The sequence below is a fragment of the Triturus cristatus genome, chromosome 8 (genome assembly GCF_964204655.1).
Source record: "Triturus cristatus chromosome 8, aTriCri1.1, whole genome shotgun sequence".
Classification (NCBI taxonomy): Eukaryota; Metazoa; Chordata; class Amphibia; order Caudata; family Salamandridae; genus Triturus; species Triturus cristatus.
Window position 1 is genome coordinate 815,855,160 of NC_140591.1, and position 23,333 is coordinate 815,878,492.

Here is a 23,333-nt window from a genome sequence, read left to right on the forward strand (position 1 = left end):
GATGAAGGCTGGCGCCAAACCCGATCGGGCCTGAAAAGTGATAGATGCGAGCTTGAATTGAATTCTAGCTCGCACAGGGAGCCAATGAAGTGATTTCAGAAGTGGGGTAGAATGGTGACATTTAGGGAGATTGAAAACCAGGCGAGCCGCCTGGTTTTGTATCTGTTGTAGGCGACGCAGACTGTATGCAGGGATACCGGCATACAGGGCGTTCCCATAGTCCAGGCGGGACACCACCATGGCCAAGATGATGAGTTTGAGGGCAGAGAAAGTGAAGAAGCGGGACACCCTGCGTATAGTACGCAGTGAGAGGAAGGAGGAAGATACCACAGAGCTAACCTGGGAGTGAAGGGTGAGTTGAGAGTTAAGTTTTATGCCTAAAGTTTTAACTGAGGAGGAGGGAACAGGAGAAGAACCAAGAGAGGGGGGCCAAAAAAGAGGGGACAAGGGACTGGATGAACCACCCGTCAACACCAGCTCGGTTTTATCAGGGTTGAGTTTAAGGTGGTTGTGGTTCATCCAGTCCCTGATATGAAGCATGACAGTTTGGAAATTAAAAACAGCAGAGGGAGAAGAAAGATTAAAGACCAGCTGGAGGTCATCCGCATAATTAAATACGGCGACCTCCATCTGTTGAAGAGAAAAAATCAGAGGGGCAATATACAAATTAAACAAGAGGGGAGAGAGAGAGGAACCTTGGGGGACCCCGCACTGAACTTTCCGGATGTCCGCTGTGAAGTCACCCAGGCGGACAGCCTGGGTGCGGTTGCTCAGGAAGGAGGATAACCAGACCAGGGCAGTCCCCCCGATCCCCGCCGCCCTGACACGGGAAAGTAAGATGTTATGATCCACCGTATCGAAGGCGGCTGAGAGATCGAGGAGCACAAGGGCCTGGTGCTGATTGGTGTCCATACCCTCCCTGAGGGTGTCTAAAACCGACATAACAACGGACTCCGTAGAGTGTGCGGGGCGGAAGCCAGCTTGGCGGGGGGCAAGGGCTCCGTGCTTCTCCACAAAGGAACTCAGAGCGCAGGTGACATGGCGCTCGAGCACCTTAGCCAGAAATGGCAGAAGGGAGATGGGGCGGAAATTAGCTGGGACAGAAGGATCTGCCCCAGGTTTTTTCAGAATGGGCACAATTACAGCGGATTTCAGGGAGCTGGGAACTATGCCTTGAGAAAGGGAGCTGTTGAGGAGGTGAAGGGGAGGGTCAGGGCAAGAAACAAAGATGTGACGGAGGATGTGGGCAGGACAGGGGTCGAGCGGGGAGCCAGATTTGATCAAAGGCACCAAGGAGGTCAGACTTTCCCGGGTGATAGGGGGAAAGGTGGTCAGTGCGCCTTTGGGGGGAGGACATTGAGGATCAACAAAAGATGGGGAAGGAGGAGGGATGTTGGCCTTGATGGTGGCAATTTTGTGAATGAAATAATTATTGAGAGAGAGGCAGAGATCTTCGGACGGGGCTGGTTTTAGAGTAGTTCTGTCCGAGAACGCCAGGTTATGAACGATGGTAAATATCTCCTTGGACTGGTTCTCTGCTGCTAAAATCTTGGAGGAGAAATAAGATGTTTTAGCCTCCAAGATGCCTTTTTTGTACTGGCTCAGGATGTTGGTGTATTCCAGTTTCAAAGTGGGGCAATAGTTTCTCCTCCAAGCCCGCTCCGCGCGGCGAACTGTTAGTTTGGTGGTTTTAAGCTCTTTATTAAACCACCGATTGGCGTCTTTGTCGCGTTTGGAGGTAATGCACTTGAGCGGGGCAACGGAGTCGCGGCTATGGGAGAGCCACTGATCTATGGCATCAACCTGGGAGGCGGTGGTAAGGCCCTGAAGAGAGGGAAGAGAGCAGGTAAGGAGGGAGGAGAGATTCTCAAGGTTGACACGGCCCCATGGTCGGACCCAGGTGTTTTTGGGCCGAAGGGGCTTAGCTGGAGGGAGAATAGGAAGGAGAAAGGAAATCAGGTGGTGGTCAGACCAAGGGCAAGGGGAAATAGAAAGTGATTCCACAGGGCAGTTCAGGGACCAGATCTGGTCAAGCCGATGACCTTTAATGTGGGTAGGGGAGTGAACATGAGATATAAAGTTGAGGGAGTGAAGGGTTTCAGAAAATTCCTTTGATGTCGGACATTCGGCGGGATCAGAGGGCCAGAAATTAAAATCGCCAAGGAGCAAGATGGAGGAATTGTTGAATGTAATGGTGGCCAGGACCTCCAAAAAGTCAGGGAGAAACTGTAGGGGGGACTGGGGGGGACGGTAAGTGAGGAAGCAGGTAAGGGGGGGAGAGGTGGAGACTGTGCGGATCACCAGAAATTTGGTGGTGGCAATAGTAGGTAGGGATAGCATTTGAAAGGGGAGATCGGTACGTGCGATGACCGCCACGCCGCCCCCGGCTCTGCCTGAAGAACGATCCGCCCTGAGGGCATAGTAGGAGGCCGGTAAGGTGGATAGGAGGGCAGGGAGGGAGTCGTCGCAGAACCAGGTCTCGGTTAAGAAGAGGAGATCAGGAGCATGAAGGTCCAGCAGGACCGAAAGTTCGTGCGCGTGGGCAACAGCAGACCGGGTATTGAGGTAGAGGGCAGTGAAGTTTTTTGGGATTGGCAAAGGAACTGATTCACAAATCGTGGGAGAAGTATCGACTGTAGGAAAACGGCGAGAAAGGGGGGTGGGGGGAGTTATGCCAAGAGCAGAGATGCGGGAGTTTGTTGTGGCCGAGATGGGCCAGGGGCCCTGGTAGCTACGAAGTAGATCCGGGGTGTAGGTGATGGGTGAGGCAGAGTGAGGCGCCCCTAGTCCCGGCCAGTCGCGGACGGGCGCAGACGGGCTTGCCTTAGGCGTGCCTTCGGCGCGCAATCGACGCGCCCGCTGCGCTCGTCCGCTGCGCTTCCTACCGAGACACGTGATTTATAGCAGCAGGACAAGAAGTTGGAGGGGGCGTGGCCAACCGAGGGGGCGTGTCTGGTTAACGCGCCGCGCCCTCGAGAATGGCTGCCAAAGAAGGTGGTGTACTTGGGGCACAAAGTGGCCAGGTGGCACCCCTTCAACCCAAGATAGAAACCATCCTGAATTGGGAGTTGCCCAAAACCCAGACAGAGGTGAGAGCCTTCCTAGGTCTCACCGGGTACTACAGGAGGTTTGTCAAGGGGTATGGCAACATTGTTGCCCCCTTGACAGCGCTGACTTCAAGGAAGCAGCCCAGGAAGGTGGTCTGGACTGACACCTGTCAGAAATCTTTTGAGGCCCTGAAAGCTGCTATGTGCACGGCGCCCGTGCTTTTGGCTCCCAACTTCCCCCAAGAGTTTATCATTCAGACAGACACTTCAGAGCATGGTGTGGGGGCTGTTCTTTCACAGATTAATGAAGAGGGCCTAGATCAACCTGTAGCCTTTATTAGCAAGAGGTTACTTCCACGGGAACAGAGATGGAGTGCTATTGAGCGTGAGGCATTTGCTGTGGTCTGGGCGCTGAAGAAGCTAAGACCCTACCTGTTTGGGTCTCACTTCCGGGTTCAGACAGACCACAGGCCCCTCAGATGGTTGATGCATATGAGGGGTGAGAATCCAAAGCTGTTGAGGTGGTCCATTTCCCTACAGGGTATGGATTTCACGGTGGAACATCGCCCTGGTACAGATCACGCCAATGCTGACGGTCTGTCCAGATTTTTCCGCCTTAGTGATGAGGAACTGCCTGGGGTAGAGTAGTTCTCCCCACTTTGCAGCTGGAGGGGACACGTGTTAGACCTGGCACCTTGGCGTGAGTCTCCCTTCCACTTTTTTGTCGCTGTGCCTCATGTGTTTTGCTGGTGTTAGCTGCTCAGAGCACTGTGCCACTGCCAACCAGTGCCACAGTGCAAGTGCTCCCTATTTAAAATGTATATGTTGGTTGGATTCCATGATTGGCTTATTTGGTTTACTGTCAGACCCCAGTAAAGTGCACCAGGAGTGCCCAGGGCTTGTAAATACAAATGCTGCTGGTGGGCTTGCAGCACTGGTTGTGCCGCCCACAGAAGCGGCCTGGTAAAATGTATCTAAGGTCTGCCATTGCAGAGCCTGCGTGCAGTCTGGTACTGTTATGCTGACTGGGTAAGTGCACACACTTACCAGTCCCTAAACCTTCCCTTAACTTCATATCAGTCACCCCTATGGTAGGCCCAAGGGCAGGGTGCATTGTAAGAATAAGGTAGGACAAGCCCTGATGTGTGTGGCATGTCCTAATAGTGAATTACAGCCATTTTCGTTTTTCACTATTGTAAGGCTACCTGTTCTCCATAGGCCAGAATGGGCTGTTAGAATTGTTACATTCTATGATCCTAGCAGACCCAGGGAACATGGTAGAAATTCGAGTTTAGTATGCCTGAACTCAGAATAATAAAATACATCTTTTAGTAAAGTTTATTTTAATATTCTGTGTTTCCAAATACCACTTTTAGAAATTTGGTATTTGCTTGCTTGACCATTTCAGCCCGCCTCTGCTATGATGTGTATCTGCCTGTCTGGTTGTGTGAGTGACAGGGCTGGGGAAAACCAGAGGGGCAGGGCTAGGCAGCCTGGTGGTGAATAGGAAGATTGGCAGTCAGATGGGTGGGAGGAGTGCACCTGGGCTCTGAATAGGGTTGTGCTCTGCTACCACAATGCTGGCTCCACCTCCTGCAGAGCGGCTGATGTCTCTGCCCTGCACCCTGAATAGAAAGGCAGTGTCATGTCAACAGAGTGCTCAAGAACTGGTTTGGACTGGGCAAAGGCCCCTCAACCCCCGAGGAACAAAGGAATTAGGGGTATAAGTATTGGGACCCTGCTCCCAAGAAATGAGATCCTGCTGAAACAAGAAGAACCTCTGCCAGAAGAGAAGGAACTGGGAAAGCTGTAGGAGGAGTAACTGTCCCTGACCTGGGGGATTGGCCTGCAGTAGTTGCCTTGCTGCTGAAGGAGAGTAGAAAAACTACTAAAGACTTTGCTTCAACTTGTGCTTTGAAAAGATCTCCAAGGGCTTGAACTGAGCTTGCCCCCTGAACGAAGTCCCAGAAACCAGTGGACTTCACGCCCAGCTCCCCAGAGTCTTTTAGAAGTGCCTGCTGCTGTTGTTGGGCCTTCTGAAAGACTGCATGTCGCAAGGAGCTGGAAGCGCGACGCAAGGGAGAGAAGCGTGCCGCTGTCGTCGCATCTCGCAGAGAGTGTCGCCACTGCAGCATCACATCGAGCGGAAGCGTCTCGCATCATTCCGGAAGTGTCTCGCACTGCCTAAGAAGTGTGTCGCCATCGCAGCCATCGTAGCTATCGCATTGCACCGCATCGAGAGAAGAGTCTCGCATCGAGGAAGAAGCATGTCGCCATCGCAGCCATCGTAGTTGTCTCATTGCACCGCAACCAGAAAAGCGTCTCGCATCCACGGAGAAGCGTGCCGCCGTCGGAGCCGCTGTCGTCGCATCTCGCAGAAGGGGTGTCGCCGCTGCAGCATTGCATCGAGCGGAAGCGTCTCGCAACGTCGGAGAAGAGTGCCACTGCCAAGGCCGCTGTCGTCGCATCTCGTCAAGGGTGACGCCGCTGTAGCTGACGCATCGAGTCGAGCCTTCTCGCAACATCGGAGAAGCGTAACGCATCTGGAAGATCCCGTCTTTATTTCTTTTGCACCAAGAACTTCAACACGTCTGCATCACTGCAACACTTTCGTTTGCCCTGCGTGTCGCATCTAAGGTACATTGACTTAAAGTGCCGCATTTAAGAACTTAAGAGAAACTAAGCAATCTTCTACCAACTAAGCAACCGTATTGTGTATGTTTAATCGTTTAATGGTCTTGTGATAATCCTATATAAAGAATCCTTATTATTAATATAAATACCTGCGTGGTGTCCATTTGTAGTGTTGTCACTTGGTTACTGTATGTGTTCACAAATGCTTAACCTATAACGCTCTGAGATAAGCCTTGTCTGCTCGCGCCAAGCTACCTAGAGGGTGAGCAGGGGTTATTTTAGGAGTGTAACCCCTTACCCTGACTAGAGGAAAGGTTCCCTGCTTGCCACAAGTACCTACCTGTGCCAACCAGACAACCACGGATTCTAACAGAGCTAAAGAATGATGATGGATTAAACCCAGATCAGTTGACTGGGGGTGAGTGCTTGCAATGTTCAACACTCCATCCATCATCCCCTTTGGTTTTGCTTTGGCCCCCAGGGACCCCCAGTATTGAAGGGGAATTAATTCCCCAATTTATAACACGTCCTGTTGCTGAGAGGGGGTGGAGCCTCCGGCATGTTCACGGTGTTTCTTTAAATAATTTTGTTTAAAGGGTGGCTGTATGGCCCCCCTTATTTTTACTTCGTTTGGGCCCTGGGGACCCCATCCACCCGGGCATGACCCCAATTTAAAGAAATATATATATATATAAATGAAAGGGAAGGGGGCCGCTTGGGCCCCCCTCCCATGGCCAATTCCAGCCCCAGGGGCCCCATCCTCCGGGGCATGACCACATATATATATTTTTTTATGGAGGGTGTTAGAAATGGGATTTCTGGTTGGCTAAGGCTTGCGCCAAAGCCAGACAGAAACCACCACTCTATTCAGGGCAAGGGAGTTACATGCCAAAGATAACCCCTGCTCAACCCCTTGGTAGCTTGGCACGAGCAGTCAGGCTTATCCCGGAGGCAATGTGTAAAGCGTTTGCGCAACACACACACAGCAGCAACACACTAGGCACACCACAAAAGGAACTCCACACAAGGTTATATAAAAAATAGCCTTTGTATTGTCATAAATACATTAGAAACATAATCACATAATATACACTGTGCCAACTGGCACTAGGCAATATTCACAGGGGATTATATACTGGACCGGGCCAATCGGGCCACGGTCAGAACTATCAGAAAAGGTAAGTACATATAAAATATAACCAGTCACTACTGGCACAATAATGGCCATAGCATTATTACATTAGGCATAAAACATATTAAGCCCAAACCTCATTACGCAATAGGCCCTACCAGCATAACCCCAGTATGCACTAACCTCCTAAGCAAAAATACAGTGTGTCCCAATCGGGAGCACCACATACTGGACTGGCCCCAGGCCAACTGGCCTCTCTCCGGGGCTCAAATACCCTGTGTCCCGCAAAAGTCAGGGCTGGACGTAAAAGTAGCAGACTCCAAAGGGTGCAAAGCACCGGCCTAAACGTAGCAGCTGCCCGCTAATTGCGGTGCAGCTGTGCTGGCAAAAGTGCGGGCACTGGAAAAACGGTGCTGGATTCTGGGGCCCTGCTCTGGGGCTCTCCCGGTAAGTGTAGCCCAATCGGCACCACTATGTCCTTCTGAAGCCCCACTACTCAGCTGCAGCCCCTCCTCCCTTCCGGCGGCCGGGACGCTGCCTTGGAACACACGCGGGGCTTCTCCCTTCTTCCCACAGGGAGCTCCATTTGCACCGAGGGCGCGTGGCTCCACCCCCAACCAGGCGGCTCGTGCCTGGCTTCCGGGTCACCGCAGGCAGCGTGGTGGCCCTCAGCGTTCTCGGCGGCCGTGTCTTTTCTTCTTCTGCGGGGCAATACAGGGTAGGCTCCCGTTTTAGATGAAGACACTTGCGGGGTGGGCACCCGCTAAGTGTATTTTAAACAAAAAAAAAAGTCTGCATGCGGGGTGGGCACCCGCTTGGAGTCAACACTATAAGCGGGGTGGGCACCCGTCCAACTGGCAGAAACGCGGGGTGGGCACCCGCTGTTTAAATATGCAAACAAATGGCAAAGATGCGGGGTGGGCACCCACTTGGTATGCATAAATACGGGGTGGGCTCCCGCCGACTTCAGGAGCGCAGGGGGGGAATCCCACATGCCGGGGATTCCCTAGCAGCCTTGCGCTGCACTGGGCCAGCTCCTCTCTCCTGGCAAATTTAAAATGAAAGCGCTCCCGGGGCGCTAGCAAGCAGGCCAAAGAAATAAAGGGTCCTTGGTGCTGGGGGGACCACAGCACAGCGCATCCAGGCAGGCCAGCATGCAGGGGCCCCCAGGAGTCAGCAGCTGGGTCCTGCGGCAGTTCCTCCTGGCAGAGTGTCCCCCCTCAAAGTAAGCACAAGCACAACATTTTCATGGGGTCACAGCTCCTACATCTATAGGACATTTCCTTTGTGTCACAGCACAGGGCTTGTGAAACCAGATGCAACTGGTTTTGGAGCACTCTGTTTACCAGGCTCCTCTTCCCTATTGTTAGGTGGGGGCTCGTCATCAGACACACCACAGGGGGGCGGAGTCAGCATTCACTAGGGCCGGCACACTCCTATTCAGGGACCAGGGACTTCTCCTCCCACTACTCAAAATGTAGATGTCCCTTTCAGCCTAGCACTGACTCATCCTGCCCCTCCTGGAGCCACCCACACCTCACCAGCCCCTGTCACTCAAAAGCCAGACATGCAATTCACATCAGGCAGTCAGACACATAGCACACAGAAATGCCCACTTGTAAAAGTTGACACACCAGAGCAAAAGGCTCTCAGTTAGTTATATCATTCACTCAGTAACGAGCTAAATAGGAAAAGGATTTTTTGATAGCTCACAGTATTAAATATAACATTCCAACATAAAGAAGACAACATCCAAAATCTAAATCACCATACATTTATTTTCATTTAAGGCAATTTAAGTTTCTGTAATATGTAACACAAGGTTGCTCCAGAGGGAACGTGCATGAAGCAAGGGTGCTGAAGGGTGAATAAGTGAGTGAGGGAGAAAGTTGTAGAACGTAGTGACAAAAAGATTTTTTAAATTCACAAGGGGATCGGTTGTAAATCACCGTCCAAGAAGAGCCTGGTCACGTTCACAAATTATAAAGATACATTTATGTATTTAGAACACAGAAACCAATTAATGGTATAGCACATAAGAAAGTTGCGTGTCCCAGGCGATTGAAGGGGGCGTCGACGTTTCGACCCGTCTAGATGGCCTTAAGGGTAGTTTGAGCCTTGGCCGTGCGGGTCTTCATCAGGACCAGAGGGGCAACCTGAGTGACTCCTAAACTTAATCGTATGCCTAAGGAATTAAAAACAAGGGGGGTGACCAGGCTTTTCTTAGAGACTTTTGCTCTGGTGTGTCAATAATTGGTTTAGGACCATTGTTTTTTGTATCAAGATTACACCCAGGTCCTCAACTACTGGGTCACCCCATTTTTGTAATGGCCACTTGTAAAAGTGGCATTTCTAAAATAACCACAATAACTCTGCGCACACCATTGCGCAGCATTTATTAATACCATTTCACACATACCAGACTTGACCACGCTGCGCCTCTCCTATCAGGATTTACCACTGACACACATTTCATCAGGGAATCCCCCATGCATTCCTATGGGAGGGCAGGCCAATCTCACTAAATGTAACACAGAGCGCACGCACTTTACACTGGGCCACAGTGCTAAAGTGCCCAGAGGCCTAAAAACACTACCACCATGTCACAGTTTAAGGCGAAAAAGTTCAGGGGTGAACCTGCCAAAAGGGCCAAGTCCAACACAAGCCCCTTCCAGCCGAACCGCAGAGCAAACCAATCACCACTGTGATGGGCTTCCCTGCTTGGAGTGATAGAACACGGACGCGGGCCCGCAACTGCAGGGATACCCTCCTGTTCTACGCCACTGTGAACCCATGTGGTTCCCTTTGTAAAAGCTCTCAGGACCAACTAGGCTACTCCCCTGGTACTCCCTAGCTGTCCGCGGCCAGGACAAGGCCCTAGGCCATCCAGACGTATCTGGTCCCTGCCATCTCACAGAGTGGGGGGCAGTAACCCCTGGCACATAGTGACCATTCTCCACTCTACACCTCATCAGGGCAGTTCTAGATTGCCACTGATCCTCCAGCCTAGGGTTCGCACCCTCAGGCTGACCAGAAGTCACGGGCGAGGCTCTCCTCCCCCTATCTCTCCTCCTAGGCTTCCACACTCTCCTCCTTTGAGAGGCACCCTCAGAACACCACGCTCCCACCAGTTCAGGACCTCCCTCCAGCAACTGGTCTCCCAACCTAGGGTCTAAACCCTCAGGTTGGACCAGGGTCAGAGGCAAGGTCTCCCTCCCTCTGCACCCCCTCCCAGAGTTCTGCATCCTCCCAACTGGAGCGGTAGCCCTGGAAGCCAAACCGGTCAGGACACTGTTTACAGATGTCCCTCCCTCCAGGTCAGGCAGATCCTGAACCTGTCCTCCCAACCCAGGGACCAACACCTGTGGTTGAATACTTGCCTGGCACGCCAGGACTTCTGGGGACTCACACAGTATTCCCCCGAGGGTGACACATGACTCATGTGTCGTGTGACAGTCTGCCGGGTGCAGACCTCCTGACCCCTGTCCACCTGACAGTGTGTGAAGATCCCCAGAACAGAAGTGGTGTCACCATGGTCGCTCCGAGGGGACTCAGCCCTTCTGGCTGGTCCCTGACCCACTGGTTCTTCCACTGGGGAACACATCCCCCTCTCACCCCTCAATCCGGACTTCTGTACCCTCCCAACTGGAGCGGCACCGCCAGACACCATAACCACTGGAGCTCTATTTACAGATGCTCCAGGTTCTCCAGACACTAGGAGCTCCCCCTCAAATGGTCTAACAGAACAGCCTAGGCTCCCAACCTGGTGTTCCTCGAGGGAACCCTCCAGGTCCTGAGACTGGATTTCGGGCACCTTGGGACACACCCACACTCACTCCTACTCCACTGAGACAGGACATGAGCCCCTACACCCCTCCCACTACACTGGGACCTAGCTGGGCTACTCTGAACCTCTCCCTCCGCACAGGACTGGAAGATACTTGAGCCACTCCTCTTGGAATCACTCCCCAATGCCTTTTCAGAACCTTGGGCCTCCACCCAGCGATCTGCTTCCCATGCAAGTTCATAAGGATCAGAAACCTCACACTCCAACAGGTGTTGGCGCAACCCCGGAAAACAATGACTGAGCATGTGTTCTCTGACAATCAGATTGAACAGGCCTTCAAAATCTTGTTCCGTGTTAACCCTTACCCAATCAACCAGTGCATCACTACATTCCTCCACAAACTCCTCCCAAGACTGGTGAGACAGTTTCTTACTGCCCCTGAACTTCAACCTGTACTCCTCTTCTTGGGAACTAGGTACCACGCTCTGGGATCTGGGAGTGGGACTTCCTGCACTGGACACCATATTGCTGCCACCACTGGACCCTACCCTCACTGGTGAATCCAGAAAACCACAACTGCGCTCAGGCGATAATTTACCCTCCAGTGCTAATTTCTCTCTGGTGAAGGACTCTCAGCCTCTGCCATCCTCTCCTGCGCTTAGACCCTTTTGGTCTCTAGTTTTTTTCCTCCACCCTCAGCTGCGCTTTCTCCTAGGCATGCTCTAACCTAGCTTCTCCAAAGCCAGCTAATGCTCCCTTTCTTCCCTCCTATCTACCCAATCCTCTGGGGATAGGGAAAGGGGTGGAGCACTGCCCCCGTCACTGGACCCAGCAAGAGACTCCATATCTATGGGTCCTCACTATCTACTGGCATCCCTGTCCTGTCATTTTCTTCCTCCTCTTCAGACTGCTCAGGGTCACCCTCAGACCCACCACCCTCTTGGAGTGCGGCCTGGTCCCTGTCGATCTGTCTCCATCTATCCTGTTTGCCAGTGGAGCAGGGCTGTCCTAAGGGATAGCCGAGTGTCTTCCTCACCCACTGCTAAGCTTCTCTCATCACAGAACCCCCTTAACTCCAACATACTGTATTCCAACAGATTATATGCATTAAAGGTAGGTTCCATTCTGGCAAGGTTCTTAAAACACAGTTGCAACACAAGAGACCCAGGCGGCTGAGCTGAAGCAAGAGTACACAATTTACAATTTATACTTTTTAGGAGAAAAATACAACTCAGAAACAATAATCCCCAACAAGTGATTATCTAACTGCAGAGCTTGTAGTGCAACCAGTTATCGCTGTGGTACTGCGCAAAAGCAAGTCCTATCCTCACCACTGACAACCAATGTTAGAAATGGAATTTCTGGTTGGCTAAGGCTTGTGCCAAAGCCAGGCAGAAACCATCACTCTAGTCAGGACAAGGGAGTTACACAAAAAAGATAACCCCTGCTCACCCCCTTGGTAGCTTGGCACGAGCAGTCAGGCTTATCCCGGAGGCAATGTGTAAAGCATTCGCGCAACACACACACAGCAGCAACACACTAGGCACACCACAAAAGGAACTCCACACAAGGTCATAAATACATTAGAAACATAATCACATAATATACACTGTGCCAACTGGCACTAGGCAATATTCACAGGGGATTAAACCTCATTAGTATCACCACATTACGCAATAGGCCCTACCAGCATAACCACAGTATGCACTAACCTCCTAAGCATAAGTACAGTGTGCCCCAATCGGGGGCACCACACACTGGACTGGCCCCAGGCCAACTGGCCTCTCTCCGGGGCTCAAATACCCTGTGTCCCGCAAAGGTCAGGGCTGGTTGTAAAAGTAGCAGACTCCAAAGGGCGCAAAGCTCCGGCCTAAACGTAGCAGCTGCCCGCTAATTGCGGTGCAGCTGTGCTGGCAAAAGTGCGGGCACTGGAAAAATTATGCTGGGCTCTGGGGCCCTGCTCTGGGGCTCTACCGATAAGTGTAGCCCAATCGGCACCACTGTGCCCTTCTGAAGCCCCACTCCGGGACTTCGCAAAACAAATGCCCCCAAATGTCGCAGCTGCCCACTGTCATGCGGGGCAGCTGTATAAATAGCATGGGCACTACGGGGCCAGTAGAGGGACCACAGAAGGGGTGGGCACCAACAATGTGCCCCGACGCAGCCCCCAACAACCAGTTCCCAAATGAGCCCCACTCACCGGGCTCTCTACTGGTGTGAAGTCCTCGCTCTCTCCTCAGCTCTGGGTAGGACTCTGTTCTTCACAAGGTCCCTCTCCTGGGAGCGGGACTTCCGCAAGGAGCCTGCAAGGCTCGGGACGTCCTGGGCTGCCCACGGGGCTCCTCCCAACCACACGGAAGCCCCGCTGGGCCTGCAGCCACTTTTCCTTACTCCGGCCGCGGCAGCCCACGTGGGGCTCTCTCTCCACGACGGGAGCCCCGCTACTCAGCTGCAGCCCCTCCTCCCTTCCGGTGGCCGGGACGGTGTCTCGGAACACATGCGGGGTTTCTCTCTTTTTCCCACAGGGAGCCCCACTAATCAGTCGCTCCACTTGCGCCCAGGGCACGAGGCTCCACCCCCAACCAGGCGGCTCGTGCCTGGCTTCTGGGTCACCGCGGGCAGCGCGGCGGCCCGCAGCGTTCTCGGCGGCCGTGTCTTTTCTTCTTCTGCGGGGCAATACGGGATAGGCTCCCATTTTAAGCCTCCCTTAGCCCCCGCAATTACAATATGTCATGCTCCCGAGACCTAGCCCACCCAGGGGCTTCAATACAATGAAGCGTGGGAGCCGCGCTTCGTTTTTTTAAATGCTTTTTTGGGTCCTGGGGGTCCTTGTGGGACCCCCTGAGCAGGCCTAGGGGGTTAGGGTGATTCTACCCTGCCCCCTTTTCTTGCTTTTCGCATTTGTTTTTCTCTTTTCTTGTGACTCGGATCTACCGAGTCACAAGATGGCTGCCAACACTTCCTGATTTGAAGTGTTGACAGCCAATTAGAATAAAGCTCGTGGTCAGGAGGGTCCGCGGATCCACCGCGCCTCTAAATATTGAAACTTTTATTTTTTGATTTTCTCAGCAACTACTGAACGGATTAACACCATTTTAAAAAAAAGGGCGCTTTCTGAACCAAGCACTACCTTTTTGCCAAATTTGGTGTAATTCCGTTCAGCGGTTCGAGCTGTAGCCGTGTCTAAAGTTTCCTATGGGAAATTCATTTTCCGACCTCTTTTTTTTTAATTTCTCAGGAACTACAGAATGATTTACACAATTTAACAAAAAGGGCTCTTTCTGAACCAAGGGCTACTTTTTTGCCTAATTTGGTGTAATTCCGTTCAACAGTTCGGGCTGTAGCCGTGTGTAAAGTTTCCGATGGAAAATAACATGGAGAAAACACGTTTTGGGACCTCGCATTTTTTTCAGCCCCCGCTTTGTAAATCACCCCGAGGAGCTGACCGGAGCGGGCTACAAGTTTTGAAAATTGCGTGAAGATTCGCCAACCGGCGCCAAAGTTATTGGGGAAAGAAAAAACGCTTTTCCTATGGAAACTAGGTCCTAACTACAACTACCTACTGGCGACCGCCAGTAGGTAATATATATATATATACACACACACGCGCACACACACACACACACCCACACACTGTCATAAACATGTGAGGATGAACTTCTAAATATGCCTGTGAGAAATGGGTTCCACCCCATTTAATCCCAATGGATTCATCACTGTTTGAATTAACAGGTTTAAGGACTTGTGTTAGAAATTATGCTCTCTACCTGAGTCACACTCACTGTATATATACATATATACATATATATAGTCCTACTTATGACTACTTATGACAAACGTATTGTACACCTGAAGCCATCTTGATTGGAATAAAGTGATAACTCTTAAACATTTAATTTAAAATGAGGGGGTTCATTTTGCCATAGAAAGTATGACTAGTGCTGCAAAAAGAAAAATTAGGACACATTTTGAGTGACTTCTCAAATCCTCTTCTATTTCATTAAAAAATTCTGACATGCAGACAGAAACATGCACTTTGAATACCAGGAGCAGACTTCCCTGGTGAGCAGTAGCTTTATTACAGTGATCTAATGAGCAACTAGAGTGCTAACATTCAGAATATATGGCAAATGTGTGATACGCCTGAATGCCTTCTTGATGGAACTAAAGTAAAAAACTGAAAATATTTCCTACTGATGAGACTGCAGTAAATGAGGAAATTAGGAAACTTCATAACAAATAAGTCTCCCAAGATGGCCACCAGAGACAAAAGAGCCCAAATGCAGCACAAATATCACCCTGATGTAGCCCAAGTATAGCCCAATGACAGAATGTCCCAGAGTGTTCTAAAGAACAACTAGAGCGCTAACAGGCTTACTTATGACAAAAGTAGGGCACACCTGAAGCCATCTTGATTGGAATAAAGTGGTAACCCTTAAAACATTTCATTTAAAAAGGAACAAAATGAGGGGGTTCATATTGCCATAGAAAGTATGATTAGTGCTGCAGAAAGAAAAATTGGGCACATTTTGAGTGACTTCTCAAATCCTCTTCTATTTCATTAAAAAATTCTGACATACAGACTGAAACATGCACTTTCAATACCAGCAACAGACTTCCCTGGTGAGCAGTAGCTTTACTGCAGTGATCTAATGAGCAACTAGAGTGCTAACATTCAGAATTTATGGCAAATGTGTGACATATCTGAATGCATTCTTGATGGAATCAAAGTACAAAACTGAAAGTATTTCCTACCGAGGAGACTGTAGTAAATGAGGAAATTAGGAAACTTCATAACAAATACGTCTCCCAAGATGGCCAACAGAGACAAAAGAGCCCAAATGTAGCACAAATATCACCCAGATGTAGCCCAAGTATAGCCCAACGACAGAATGTCCCAGAGTGTTCTTAAGAACAACTAGAGCGCTAACAGTCCTACTTATGACAAACGTATTGCACACCTGAAGCCATCTTGATTAGAATAAAGTGGTAACTCTTAAAACATTTAATTTGCAAAGGAACACAATGAGGGAGTTCATTTTGCCATAGAAACTATGATTAGTGCTGCAGAAAGAAAAATTAGGGCACATTTTGACATCTCAAATCCTCTTCTATTTCATTAAAACATTCTGACATGCAGACTGAAACATGCACTTTTAATACCAGCAGCAGACTTCCGTGGTGAGCTGTAGCTTTACTACAGTGATCTAATGAGCAACTAGAGTGCTAACATTCAGAATTTATGGCAAATGTGTGACATATCTGAATACCTTCTTGATGGAATCAAAGTAAAAAACTGAAAGCATTTCCTACGGAGGAGACTGCAGTAAATGAGGAAATTAGGAAACTTCATAACAAATAAATCTCCCAAGATGGCCACCAGAGGCAAAGGAGCCCAAATGCAGCACAAATATCACCCAGATGTAGCCCACATGTAGCCCAATGACAGAAGTGTGCAAAACGGTCCCCAATGTTGTATATAGGCCCCGGGGGATGGGCTCCCCGGGGAGAATAGAAATTAGTGATAGGTGCAAAAAAATATTTTACTGGCAAACTTGGAGTCGCGCACCTAGCGCGACGCTCAACGTGACTCCCTGGTGTGCACGCGCTGGGTGCGCGATTCCTAACATGTCGAACACGTATATGACGTCATGCGCAATTGCGCGAGCGTCGCATAAAGTAATACGTATGTGTCGTGTATGCGCCTGGAGTCTCGTACCTGTCGCATAGCAATTGCGCAGGAAAATACGCACAGATCGCACATCCTACGTGGATCCTACACAACAATCCTAAAATGGCGGCTAGGTTCCACGCCGCGATCGAGAAAGTTACACTTTGGGTGCGCGACTCCCAAAATAAATTTGAAAAAAAAACAATAAAGAAAATATTACAAATATATTTAAAAAAATATATAAGACAAAAAAAAACAGAGTTTCAATATTTGGGAAAAAATGTTTTCCCATTTATATTAAAAATATATAATGTAATTTAAAAAATAAAATATGTAAAAATAAATAGTTAAAAAAATGTAGAAAATCAGCATAAAAAAATAAATATAACTATTATTACATTTAAAAATTGTTATTTAAGAAATCTTTGAAATTCACTGAAAAAACCATAGGTTTCAGACATGTTATAGTTAGCAATTAGCATTTAAAAAACCTTTGAAATTCACTGAAAAAACCATAGGTTTCAGACATGTTATAGTTAGGAATTCGCATTTAAAAAACCTTTGAAATTCACTGAAAAAAGCATAGGTTTCAAACATGTTATAGTTAGGGATTTGCATTTAAAAAACCTTAGAAATTCACTGAAAAAAACATAGGTTTCAGACATGTTATCGTTAGGAATTAGCATTTACAAAACCTTAGAAATTCACAAAAAAAAACATAGGTTTCAGGGGTGCTATAGTTAGCTGGACATTTCAGTCGTACAAAACCATTGAAATTCCTCCGTTATAATTAGTTCTACTAACTATAACTCGCGCGCCCGCAATCCACTGCTGATGATGTCACATATTAAATCATTCATGACATGGTCAGTGACATCACTGATGACATCACTGATTAAATCTCAAATGACATCACTGATGACATCACTGATGACATCATCTGGTAGATGTAATATGTGACATCATCAGCAGTGGATTGTGGGCGCACGAGTTATAGTTAGTAGAACTAACTATAACGGAGGAATTTCAATGGTTTTGTACGAGTGAAATGTCCAGCTAACTATAACACCCCTGAACCCTATGTTTTTTACAGTGAATATATATATATATATTACATAGACTCATACACCCATACAGTCATTCAAACACCCATACATACAGCCACTCACACACCAAGCCACACACCAATACAGCTACTCCTATACCCGGCTATATACTGATAAACTCACTCTCACTCACTCACACACCTACAAACCAATACAGCTACTCACATATCCACCCATACACTGTTAAAGTCATAGAGAGACTGGCACATCCATTCACAGACCAATACAGTCACTGACACACCAAGGCACTCACTGATACAGCCACTGACAGAACAAGGCTCACAATTATACAACCACTGATACACCCAGGGACACACCAATATGGCCACTGACATGCCCAAAACACACGGATATAACTATTGACACACCCAGCCACACTCTGATACAGAAACTGAAACACACAGGCACATATCTATACAGCCACATAGAAATTCAGGCAATCCCTGATACAACCTCTGAAACACCCATAAACATGCTGATACAGCCACTGATACACCCAGCAACACATTAATACAGATGCTAACACACACAGGCACACATTGTTGCAGACACTGACACACCCAGACACACACCGATATAGCCACTGACTCACCCAGACACACATACATACACTCAATAAGAAATTCACTCACACATCGATAGAGCCACTTACACACCCAGGCACACACTGATACAGCTACTGACATACCCAGCCACACTCCGATACAGAGACTGATACATTTATGCACACACTGATACAACCACTGACACACCCTGGCACATACCGATACAGCCACTGACACACCCAGTCTCACACCGATACAGTTTCTGACACATTAAAAACACAGAGTTAGCTCTTTGCTTGGCCAGATGGTGGTTCTAAAAGAACCATTTTTTTGGTAGAAGGTTTTTGGATTTGTTTTTTTTTCTTTTTTTTTTTAACAAAGAATAAACAGAGAGGTAAAAGGGCAAAGATAGGGAAATGCAAAGAAGAAACTCGCTTCAGTCTTCAAAAACATTATGTTGTAAATTGAAGCAAAAAACCCACTAACAGCAATGCTTCTTCACTGTATCCAAGAATGCACCCACAGAATAAATTTTTACAGCAACAAGCATGTGACATTTTGCAAAGTGAGTAACCTTCTCACTCAATTCTTTGCAGGCAGCTGGTATTGTAATTACTGCAGCTGATGAAGGTTCTCCCAACGGTGCTGTGGAGGTGGACTGTCCTGCTAAAACTGTTTTCTCCCACATCACCGAGTTGTGCACACTTTCATGAATTGTTTTTATGTGCTTCCACATGGAAATTATCCCATGTGAATACTTTTTGACAGTGCTCCTGGATAACTGCTCCCTGCAAATACTACACTGCCCCTAATTTTCTGTAACCATCCTTTCCCCTGAAGGTATTGTAAAATACTTCCAGACATCAGTTTGTTTTCTTGGTAGTGGTGTAGCTTCCTCCTCATCCTCAACACATTCTGGATGTTTATGCTGGACAGAGGATGAAGCTTCAGCCATTTTAATGAAAACATTGCAGGGGCGCAAATTATAGTTATCTCAGGTACTATAACAGGTGACTTTCTATGGTTTTGCATGTGTGAAATCTGAGCCTAACTATAACATCCTTGTAATCTTTGTTTTTACACTGAATTTCTACCTTTTTTGTAATCTATTTTCTACCTATAATGCCCCTGTAGTAATTATTTTTTCCGTGAATTTCTTTTTTTTTTTCAATTCTAATTTCTAACTATAATGTCCCTGTAACCGTTGTTTTTTTCAGTGAACTTCTAAGGTTTTTTTCATTCTATTTCCTAAGTATAACTTTCCTGTAACCTTTGTTTTTTAGTAAATATATATCTGTATGTATGTGTATATAGGATAATTGATCCCTTTGATCCAGTAGGAGCTCGGAATGTTTGTAGAAAACACAGAATATATATGGATTTGACTGTAGAGACTGCCTTTTAGCAACCATCTAAATATGTAATCCAACTACGAAGAGATAAGATTGATTTGTTTTGTGGCCAAGTGGCTGCAGAAATGTTAAGATTGTGCAACGAGGAACTTAAGAGACATAATTTAATTTAAAGAGCAATGGGATGCTTTAGTGAAACTACAGAAAGATGTGAACTTGGTTATTAAACCTTTGGATAAAGGAGGGAACATGGTCCTTATGTCTAGGTAGAGTTATGTAAAAGAGGCATTAAGACAGCTAGAGGACAGATAATGCTATGAACGAATTGAGAAAGCATACTCCATAGATCTATAATTTAGATATGCAGAACAACTGAAAGAATGGTATAATAACCAGGTAATCATTTGGGATGAAATGCAGTTCTTTAGAAATGATTCACATGTTATACCCTTACTGTACTGATTACCAAAAACTCTTAAATATCAGGTGAACTTCCAAGGACAATCTATAGTATCGTAAAAAACAGTTCTTTTTCAGTTTGAGCAGAATTTGAATTCATATGTAAGAGATACCAAAGAGTTTATGAAAATTCAAAATTTGTATTGATAAGACACATTTGTGCTGGCGTACTTGGGCGTTGAAAGCCTTTACACTAGTATAAGGCACAATGATGGACTAGATTCATGTTAATACTTTCCACAAGCTTGATGGATCAATTTGCTTGAGCACACCCACATGCTTCTTCAAATGATTAAAACTTGTTTGATGGAAAATGTATTTACGTTTAAGGGAACTTCTATAAACAAATTCAGGTGATGGGCACGTCCTTCGCCCCCAGCTATGCCAAGTTGGTAATGGGCTGATGGGAGGAGCAGGTGCTCTGGGGTACCAACATGGCACAATGGAAAAACAAGATTGTCGTTTGGTTATATTATATTGATGTCATGTTTTGTATTTGGAATCGTTGGGAGGATGAGTCAATGCAGTTTGCCATGGCTCTGAATCATAATGAACTGAATTTAGGTTTTACCATGCTGCACAGTAAAGTGACCGTTGACATTTTAGATCTCAAACTGTCAGTTTTAAACAAAACTCTTATAACAGAACTGTTTAGAAAAGAGACAGCAGGAAAATAAATTCTGCATGCATGGAGTAATCATCTGCCAAGCCTAAAATGGAGCTTTCCACTCAGCGAATTTCTTTGCGCTAAACGGAATTGTGGTAGGGATGAAAATTACCGTAAGTACAAATTGGGTATGACAAGAAGATTACAAGTGAGAGAGTATACCAACAGAGCACTAGCAGTAGCCAGTACCCTTGCCGATCAAGTGAATAGAGAGGAAGCACTGTTCAATGACCACAACAAAAAAACAATAGCACTACTGAACCGATATGATTTATCACCAAATACACTCAGAAATCTGGGAAACTAAAACAGATATTAAAAAACAGTGGTACATTCTATCGCATGATTCACTTTTGAAAGACAAGGTGGGTATATACCAGCAATATGTTTCCAAAAGAACACATCTTTGAAAGACTTATGGATCTCCAGCTACCTTTCACCCACGCAGAACAACTGATTGAAAGAGAGAAAGAGGTTTAAACAAAGTGGCCAATGTATAGCCTGCAAATTTAGCAGTAATGTACAGGAAGTCACAGTAGCACAAACACAGAGAAAATGTCACATCACGAAATTGATTACGTGTAAGGCAGAGTTTGTTGTATATGGGATCACATGCTCCTGTGGAAAGTGGTACATCAGCTCAACCATTTTCCCAGTTAAAAAACGCATTTTGGAGCATTGGCAAGCCATTTCCAATAATGATCACAGTTGCAGTAGTGCCAAGCATTTCAATTTGTGTCATGAAGGAGATTGGAGGTAGGTTAAGTTCTTCAGTATTGATATTATACCTAAACACCCCTGGGGAAGGGGACAGGCTAGCATCCCTCAGAAAATCAGAATCAAGATTCATTTTGAATGCACGATGTATACCACTGCTGGGGATGAACACTGAGAAGAGTTGAATGTACATTTGGGAGTAATTGAGAAGAAGATGTGGTTAACTGATGTATGTTGTATAAGTAATAGAAGGGATATTTTCTGTGTGCCGGCATCCTAGATAGAACTGACATAATGAATGATTGAGGCTAGATATGCTCGTCAATTTATTAGATTTACTTTGCTCTTTATATATTGTTTTACAGATTGAGATGGGGATACCCAGAAAGTGAGTAACATGATACATAGCATACGATAAGCATTGTTGAATTAGACCACAGAGATGATATAATATAATAAGTAGCTACTATAACCAAACTGAATGAGGACATTCAAACATATAATGCAACATCAATGGTTTGAATTATGATGTGATGGTTTAAATGTTTGCAATGCACAATCAGGCTACTTCAGCCCACAAAGCATTTATAATTTGCAAAAATTCATCACAGTGAGGCTCTGAATATGAGTTAAAAAAACATTATTTAAATGTGGGTTGCCCAGTAAAGAAAAGGTAAACATGTAATTTGTAGAGTAAGTGAATTACTTGAACATATAATGCAACAAGGAAGGATGCTGTGCTGTTCTATTGTAATATTTTGTTTTGTAGTATTGTATTACTGCCTGATGCATAATGATGCTGATATATAACTGGGGGAGAAGACTTACAGGTTTTGTGACCAAGACCGAGTGTGGTTAAAATGCGGTTTCCTAATTCTTTGCTGAAATAAAGAAGCTTTAAAAATGCTGCCTGGAGTGGCTTGTTCCTGATTTTCCACCTGTGCACAAGGCAGGGGATATTGTTGCAGTATACTTACCTTAACTATACTTACCATGCGTGATCAAGGCATATGTGTGGTAAAGTTCAGCGTTGTCAAGGCTGTTTGGTAAAGGCTCTGTGTTGGTACAACTGCATTGTAAAGAATGTTTCCCCATAGTTTTAAACTCAAACCATAAATTAATACTGTAGTACTCCAATTAGCAATTATAATATACACGAGAGCATGTTCACCCATTGTCTAATAAGTATTTAGATCAATGTGTTAGAGGCAAGCAGGCTTAACTCAATTAACACATTCTTTGTGGTGTTGTCCTGCGCTGAGCCATTGTTGGCACACTATTTTTTTCGGAAATGAGTGAAATATGTAAGATCAATGGAGATCTAGTCCCTTGAGTGACTTTTGTTGGGATTCTCACATTATTCGACAAACCTGACTAGAATAAACAATCATTTCATCTTTATTGGATCGTCCAGAAATTACTGGATCAAAGAAGATTCTTAGAAGCAACACTCTTGAGTGTAAGGTGATAGGAGAAATTGAGTTTAATGGTGAAATGAGGTTATTATAATAGATTGCGACTAATGAAGAAATAATACACAATATGTGGCACACTTTTGAACGAAATGAAGGAATAAAGTGGGGGCCCACTGTCGTTTTATCCATGATACACTATTTATAGATTTTTACTGGATGCTGGAAATCATTGATTAGAAATTTGTTTATTCTTTGCCCACTCTTCTTTTTTTGAGTCTATATCCATAAATTGTGGATATAAAAGTTTGCAAATGCCCCCGATAAAAATAACAAATAAAAAAGGAGAAGGTTAAGGGAAATATTTAAGAATTCACAGAAATAATATCCCGGTTTCGCCTTCTGGTCCATTAGCGATGAATTACATGAACACAATAGTGAGTGAAAACTGATTTCCTCAAAGATGACACCTAAAATCCCCGAATGTCAAGGACATTTATGGTATCTTGAAACCTTCTTAAAGTTCTCCAGGTCTGATATTATTAGGATTGCTTCACTTACAAATAGTACAAAACTCTGCTACTGTATTTTTTCATATGCTCAGTTGTCATGACCGTCAAAAAGAGCCATCAACTACAATACAGTTTCATACAGCTCAGGTTGCCGTGAGAAGGTGGTGCTCCAACAGCGAAAGTAATTCACCCTTCATGAAAACTCCCACCAGTATAGTATAATAAAAAAGGACAACAACTAAGAAATATATTCTGAATTGCATTCAAAAGATCAAGAGTCTAAATCACAATA

The 23,333-nt window shown here is 46.4% G+C and overlaps 1 protein-coding gene across 1 annotated transcript in view; it reads right to left on the bottom strand.

Annotated features, from left to right (window-relative positions):
- NALCN (sodium leak channel, non-selective) overlaps window positions 1-23,333 on the bottom strand; it is a 2,843,734-nt gene that overhangs the window by 2,315,046 nt on the left and 505,355 nt on the right. The gene's annotated exons all lie outside the window — the stretch shown is intronic.